Here is an 8,526-nt window from a genome sequence, read left to right as displayed (position 1 = left end):
CAAAATGCCAGTGCTGCAAATATCTTGCCAAAAACTTCAAAAATAAAACCACACCCATCACAATGATCACTGATGTGCTCTAATGCAAACTATGACTTAAATAAATCAGTATGCTAAAGATAGACCTGTCTGTGTGCAGAGCTCAATATCTGCAATCAGTGTGACAAAATGAGGAGACACAATGTGTCACCATGATTAACTGAGCCTTAACGTGAGCATCCCAAGCTGCAGTGCAGAAGTGTAATGCTGATAAAATGAGCTGACGGTAATATCTCCCACTGCCAAGAAATATGCTCTAAAAGCCCCACCCAGGAAGGCCGAGGAGAAAGCCCAACATGAAGTCACCAAGGAAGAAGAAAATACCACCGAACTCATAGCTCAGTCTTTCACACAGAACTGGAAGGCCCTTGGGAAACTGTCCTAGGTCCTTATTTTGCACAAAGACTAAGGGCCAGAGAGGCATAGTGGCAGAATTGCTATTAGAATTCATGCCTCCATGATCCCACTGCCTTTTCATACCAAAATTTTCTTTGGCGACTTAGGCTTTTATTGAGCTTTCTAAAACTCTGGGAAGATATAGAGATTCAAAAAGGAAAATAATGAGCATAGAGGGAAAACTGAGGCATGCAAAATTCAATCGTTTGCAATTAGTCAGCGGATAATATGGGACTATATAGCACCTCACCCCCCACCACCTAGTATAGTTTCATCCGTATCAAAAGCCATGTAGGGCTGAATGACTCAGAATACAAGCTCCCAGTTCGTATCTGCTTCAGCAGTTTCAACCCTGAGTTGGACCCCTAGGAAGTCTGTTACCTATCAGTCAAGTAACTGACACAGTTACGAAAAAATAGCTCACACATTTTTTGAAGACATCTTTCTCATCAGCATTTAAAATTAGTTACCCAGGTAAGAAGAGAAAGGTCTTTGATATCAGGGATGTCAATGGATGAACTGCTGCACAAGTGAATGGTAGAAATGAAGTGGTAGAGGGGCAATCGCCTTGGAGACAGCAGATCTGGAGAAGTTATTTGACTTTTAGGGCCTCTTGCTTTTCTGGCAAGTGGGATTACAGTACCCACATTACATGAATGCTATGAGGACCAAATGAGACAACATATGTAAAGTGTTTAGAACAACGCTTGGCTCAACATATGTTGGTTATTACTATTACTATCATTATCAATTGGCAACTCCCAGTTTTGCTACTTATTACCAAATGAATACAGCTCAAGCTTTTTAATGTGTACAGGAAAGACCTGAGGATCTTGGCAAACTGAGGACTGGTACAAGCCTATATTAGATCTAAGCTTACATTCTGCATTTCAACAAGCTTTCAGGGAACACGTTGCTTCTGTCATGCAGAACACATTTTGGGCAACAAGATCTACCCAACCCAGCACCTAGCAGGTACTTCATGTTATTGACAAAATGAATGACTTCTCAGCATCTCAACGTTTCATCTCTGAACTAGGGATAAAACATATTCTATGTGTTCTCTACTAACTGAGCATTAGGAAATGAAGTGCACAGGAAAGAGCATTCCAAACTGCAAACAGAGCTACACAAGCGTAGCTACAGCTACACAAGTAGCTGTAGGATTATTAGTCTTCCTATTCATAGTGTTCAATTTACAACAGTGTAAAGCCTAAATTTACAAGTTAAATTATTTGCATGTATGAAAAGAAGGCTTGAATTCCCTGTTCTTAGAAGAGATACTCTGCATTCAAAGATACTCTAGGAATCCTGGCAGAACTCAAAAGTTTTTCAAGGGATTCCCAAATCAAAAGTGCTGAAACTTTAGAAATGTCATTTGATGGCCAAGGAGAGAACCACTTTGGCAGGGAGAGCACGGCAGTTTGAGGCACTGAACATAACCTTCACTAGTGATTCCATTCTTGCTCCCAGAGTTGGCCAGCTCCTTTGCTTCTTCATCAGCCAAGATCTCAAGTTGGGACAGCAACGCCAACAGCATGAGACAGATGGGCACTGCCCTGGCAAAGCTCAGGCCTCCGCTCCATGAGCTGGCAAAGAGCCAGACTGTGAGGAAAGCAGGGCTTCTGGATGTCCAAGGTGAAGGCTTCAATTAGATGTACTTGGCTGTCTTCCTGCAGCAAAATCTGGGATTTCCTCTCCCGAGAGGATGTAAAGTATAATGTTTATATCTTGTGTCTCTTCTCCAAGGGATTCAAAGAGAACCACAGTTAATTCTTCCTCACAGGGCACCTCACCAAAAAGTTCTGGCATCATTTAAAGGCAGATGGCACCACCAACGTCAACGTAATTGCTCAGGCCAAAAAACACAGGAGTCATTCTTGATTCCTTTGGTTCTGCACCCCTTGCTACCGTCCTGTTAGTTCTACCTCCGAAAGACATTCTCAGGGCCTCCCTGGTGGCACAAGGGGTTAAGACGCAACCTATGAAGCTATCCACAGCCACTGCAGCTCGAGTTTGATCCCTGACCAGGGAGCTGACCCACAGGGCACAGCAGACCTCTCCTGACTCGCCTGCTGCTCCCCTCAGCAGTGTATTTCAGTCAGTCTGCCTGTTCTGTTCCCCACTCTGTCTCTGGTGAATCCTCTCATGCCCCGTGCCTCTGGCCTGTACCTCAGTTCTTGTATGCATAAATAAATAAATCTTTAAAAAAAAACACATTCTCAATCCAATCTCTCTAACATCCCTAACACCAACTCCCTAGAAAGTCACCATTTCTCACCTAGCCTCCTACTCACACTCCTCACTGCCATTCTTATACTCCCTAAAAATCATCCGCCACATAGAGGCCAAAGCAATTTTTTAAAAAACAAAAAATAGATCCTATCACTTCCCTCCTTAAAGTCTTCAATGGCTTCCCACTGAGTTGAGAACAAAATCCCTTACTCTAGCCAACAAGGCCTTATATGAACTGAGGTCTCAGTCTCTCAATGCCCACACATCAGTCCACCTCTCTAGTCTCCCCTCCTCCCCTCCCTGACTCACCTGCTCCAGCCACTCTGAGCCTTCTTTTGGCTGCCAGAAATGACCACCTCAGAACCTGTACCCTTGCTGTTATTTCTATCACATTTCAAATGGTTGGTCCCTTCCTGGCAATAAATCTCAGGAAAAATATCATCACCTCAGAGAGGCCTTCTCCAACTACCAGGTTAAAGTAGCAGTTCCCTTGTCTCTTCAAGAAGTTACTCTCTGCAATATTACGTTGTATTGCTTTCATGTACTTACTCCTACCAAATTACTTGGTTCGTTTATTGGTTTCTTTTTTCTGTTGCTGCCACTAGGATGTAAACTGCATGAGAGCAGGATATCATCTACATCTCTACCATCACAATCCCAGCTTAGAACAACAGGGCCTGTCACTTACCAGGTACTCAGCAAATGTTGAGTGACTGAAACTGAGGTGGCAGAGTAGCAAGTGCACCAAACTGGGGGTGAATACCTGAATTCCTATGTAAAATGGGCCCCTTACTACTAGCTTGTCTTCTCTTACCTCAGGTCCCTTGACTGTAAAATGGGGATCTTGAGTTGCCCTCTACCTTCCTTAGAGCTGCCCTGTACCTTCATTATTATCCTGATAATACCAAATGAATGAAGGCATGTTTAAACATTTTTGTAAACCACTAAGCAACATAAGTAGAGCAATGCACTATTATCCAGCAAAAGGCTCTTGCTCAGGATCCTATAAGGGTTTAAAGAGCAAATCTGGGCCTCCCCAGTGGCACAGCAGGTAGAGCACAGCGCTATGCAGCTGTCCGCAGCCTCTGTAGCACAAGTTCAATTCCCGGTCGGCCAGGGAGACACCCACATGGCACAGCAGACCTCTCCTATCTCGCCTGCTGCTCCCCTCAGCAGTGTACTTCGTTCTATCTGCCTGTTCTTTTCCCTGCTCTGTCTCTGGTGAATCCTCTCACCCTCCCATGCCTGAACTGTACCTCAGCTATTGTATAAATAAAATAAATCTAAAAAAAAAAATAGAGAGCAAATCTAAGCTTTTAGCCTCACCACCCAACAGAGCATAGGGACACACACAAAAAAGAGATTTGAACCAGTGTCTTTATAGTAGGACAAACATGAGATATGAATTCATTTAAAGAAGTCAAATCATTTCAAATGCCAGTAATATACAAATGAAGCTCTGAGTTCTTTGAAGGCTACAGAGATAGGAATGATCTCCACATCCTCCACAGTGCTTGGCATAAGGAGATTTAGGAAACATTTACTGAATTGAGAGTGGGGCTACCAGTTTTCATCTTTCTTTGCAGTCCATTCTGGTAGGGGATTGCAAGTTATTGGGGGAAACCCTGTAATAATACTGACATAATAATGACATAAATAATATTGTAATACCATGACAGCTACTTCTTCAAGCATCAATGACCTTGTCAGGTTGACAGGTCTGGTATTATCAGACACACTTTATTCATTCATCAACTGCAAGTACAATATAAAGATAAGCCCAAATACAAAAGCTAACATTTTATCAAACATGTATGGCATTTTAGATGTATTAGGCTCTACTAAATGCTCACAACAGTTATACATGGTGACTACTATTATTATCCCCATTTATAGACGAGGAAACTGCAGCATAAAGAGGTGAAGGAAGCTGCTCAGTGGTATGCAGCTAGGAATTGGCAAAGCCCAGATTCGAACCCAGGCAGCCTGACTAAACCACTAGCTTGCAACTGGAACTGCACGATGGCACTGAAAGGTCCTTCAGATAGCACCTCATCTACTCCTCTCACTTACAAAGAAGGGAACTAAGAGACAGAGAAACCCCCTTCTAAATTTCCCAGCTAGTTGTTGAGGTCTTCACTTTGGATGCTATCTATTTAAATGAAGCTTTATGTAAGATCTAGTTTTCTTGACACTGGAAGCCTTCCAGAGGGTTTTGGAAGAAAAGCCTCTAGCCATAGCAGTTACAAGTAATAAAAGAACACCCTTGGGGCTTTGTAACAGCTACTGTAGAGAAATCAGAGACATCAGGGTATGGGGGAGAAAATAAAAGATTTACCTGGAAAGGTGTCCAGCTCCACTTAATAGGTTTAAGATTCTTAAGCAAGTCATTCACTTTTCTGAGCTTCAGTATCCTCATGTGCGAAATAAGGATAACATCACCGCCTACCTATGGCACAGTCTATGTGGATGATTAAGAGAGATAATGTACCTGAAAAGTGCTTCTTAATTACATACTTGTAAATAGCTATTATGCTTTTAAGCACCTCTCCACAGACATAAAAATATCCCTTTTCTTCTGGAAGAGTCAACAGGCCCAAATATTAAAAGAAAATAAAACCAAAACCTCAGTCATCTACAAAGACTTGACCCCAAGGTTCCCTCACCAGGGTTTTCGCAGAAGTCTACACTACCTGCTCTGAGCAGAATGGAGAAGTAAAACCAGGAGTGCAGGCATGTCAACAGTGGGAGCAATACCTGGAGCTCCACACACCAAAATCCTACCTGTCTCAAAGTCATCTCCTGGGAGACTACCCCAAACATCCCACACTTTTTGAGCACTTACCATGTGGCAAACTCTTTGATAGACCGTGTGTCATAGGGTATGTCAAAGTGCTTTATTAATCCATTTTTACAGATAAAGAAGACTGAGAATCACTAACCAAGGCCACAGTTACTAGTGCAGATGCAGTCTCAAATTCAGACTCTTTGACTTCAAATTGGTCTCTCGACCCCCAAACTAAGGTGCCCCCAAGAATTCTCCTCCCGGTTTAGGGCACTTTCAACATACACCCCTCATCGTCCGCTCTGAGCAGTTACTGTTAGGATAAACAGGTCAATTGAAGCCACGGGAGGGGGGGAAAGACTTGCCCAAGGTCACGCAGTGAGCCAGGGTGGGCGGTGAGGTGGGGACCCTAGGTTTAGTTTCCCCGCCTCCCTCCTGAACTGGATCCCCAACCTGGGGTCCAGAGCCCACAGATGGACCCCGACCCCTCGCGGCCAGATCAGGAGCTGGGCCGCACCACTGCCGAGGGGGGGGGCGGGTACAGGAGGAGGGGAGGCCGCCCGACAGCCCGGAGGATGCCCGGGAGACAGGGCAAAGGATGCTCCTGCTCCTGCTCCCGGAGCAGCAAAGGAGGCGGCTGAGCGGGCGCGGGCCTCCGGGAGGATCCCAGGCGGCGGGAGGGGCCCGCCCTGCCTCGCGGGCGCCGGGGCCCCTCCCCGACTCACCTGCGGCGGGAGCCAAAAGCCGGCGGCTGCAGCGGCGGCGGTGGGGGCGGCGGCAAATCCCGGGCTCTGCCATTCCCCGCTGCCCCGGATGGGAGAGACTGCGGTCGCTCACTTCCTTAGCAACCCGGCTCGGCGGCCCACTTCCTTAGCAACCATTGTCAATTTCAATAACTTTATTGGAACCAGGCCTGCGGACAGGGACACGCCTGCGGGGCGGGGCGGGGCGGGGCGGGGCGGGGCGGGGCGGGGCGGGGCCGGAGAGCGGCAGTTAGTCCGACGCGCCGCTTTCCTTTCTCCTACCTGCCGGGTCGGGCGAGCGAAGCTTGACCTGACTCCCCACGCTAGTGTCTCCTGCCTCAGTTTCCCCGTCGGTAAAATGGAGCGCACAGTCACCATCTCCCCGCGCCATTTCAGTTGCCCTTTGACGTTTCCTAAAGCGCTTTTACTTCCATTACCTGACTCGTATCTCTACCTGGACTAAGACAGCTCCCATTTGGGATCCACCTGGTGGCTCTAGACAAAAACTTAGGAATCATTCTTGTCTCTTCTCTCTCTTTCCCCTCCCCACCCCACCCAGTCACCGTAAGCCTATAAGTGAATACAAATATTGTTCTTTAGTGAGTCAAATAATATATTGCTGCACCTCCCCCTGCAGTGACCTTTAGGGCTATATTACCTTGTGTGTTCACATTTAAGTCATCTAGTACAAACAGATAACAGTATTATAATGCCTTACTGCTAATGAAAGATGTGACAATCCTAAATCGATGTAATGTAAAATGTGTGTTTACAAAGAAAAACATGTATTAAAAATAGATATTTTAATGGTCCTAAAAGTAAAGTGATAAGTGAAAGCAAATGTTGAAGGTCTAAAACAATTAAAAAGTAACAAGGCTAAGGAAAGTGTTAAAAATCTCAAACAAATTTTACAAAAAACAAATTTTGTATACTCATGATTTATATTATTTTAGTATTTTGGGAACACATTAGCTAAAATAATTTTTGGTTAATAATAACTGAGTTTTAATCTAATGGGTTGTTTCAAAACATGTACTTATACACTAACATTGGGTATAATCTTGGCCCTTGTCTAGGTTAATGATTTTGGGTACATAATGTCTTTTAGTGTCTCAAAAACTAAGATTTTTGAGATGACAATTAAAGGTTATGATTTGATTGTCAATATTATACTCAGGGCTAGAATTTTTATAAAAATTAAATATGGTTGTTTCTGCTGTTTTCTAAGTAATTATTACACAGCTTCCCAAAAATCTAAATTAAAGTAAAATTTGGTAGCCTGTCATTTAACCAATTAAAGGAAATTTTGTGGAACCTCACCAGAGCTTTAGAGATACTCCACAAACTTTCTCCTTTTCCTCCTGGGAAGGACATTAGATAAATTTATCCTATCTGGTTTACCTGGTAAAGTTACACTACAAGGAAACCACTGTCACTTGAAAAAATGGTAAAACTCTAATATGTACAAAAATGTTAACATTGGTTTTCTAAACAAAATCTTTCAATACCTGATATATGTAAATTGTCAATGATTATTGTTGCCTTGCAATATTATATACTTCAATGATTTAATGTCTGCAGCACTTGTTTCTACACAATATAAGAAGAAAAGGCCTCAATTGATTCAAAATGATAAACTTTTGAGAGTAAAAATCTTTCTACAAAGGACTGTATAGACTGTTGGATATAAACCTGATTTTTACTGTTTTGTTTGGCATAACATTGAAAATGTTTTTACATTTTGCCTTAATTCAACAAAGTTTTCTTGTTTTGACTGACCACACTCTACAGCAATGTTATATATATATATATGTATATTTTTCTTTTTCTAGCAGAGCTAACCTTTTGTGTGGCTTTGAGTACAATTCTTCCAGGGAGTTGACATAGAGCTAAACTAAAATGTGGAGAAACTGCTGCTTTGTTCGTAGGGTTCCAGACACCTCTGAAAATGATGAGAAAGTCTGCCTCCATTGACAGGACTGAATAACCCGGTTCCCTGAACAGAAAGCTCTGTCATAAAGCCTGAACTCTTTCGTCTTTTCGCTGCCTTTGATGTACACTTCAAACAACCTGGACAGGACACCACTAAGATCCCAGTGCGTGCCTACGTTGGATACCCCTTCGCTATACTTCTGGGGAATGCCTCAGTTACACGCATTCAATAGCATGGGACTTCTTACTCCATTCATTGTTCCAGTTGCATTGTTACTAATTGTATTATCCCCTCTCTTGTTCGTCTATATCCTGTGGTGGTCTTGCTCAAAAGACCCTCCTATGTTATGTTACCTGTTGATTTACATGATATGCCTTGGTATGATAATATTGCCA

The sequence above is a fragment of the Talpa occidentalis genome, unplaced genomic scaffold (genome assembly GCF_014898055.3).
Source record: "Talpa occidentalis isolate TD23 unplaced genomic scaffold, MPIMG_talOcc4v2.1 talOcc4.10, whole genome shotgun sequence".
NCBI classification, from domain to species: domain Eukaryota; kingdom Metazoa; phylum Chordata; class Mammalia; order Eulipotyphla; family Talpidae; genus Talpa; species Talpa occidentalis.
This window is presented reverse-complemented; position numbering follows the sequence as displayed.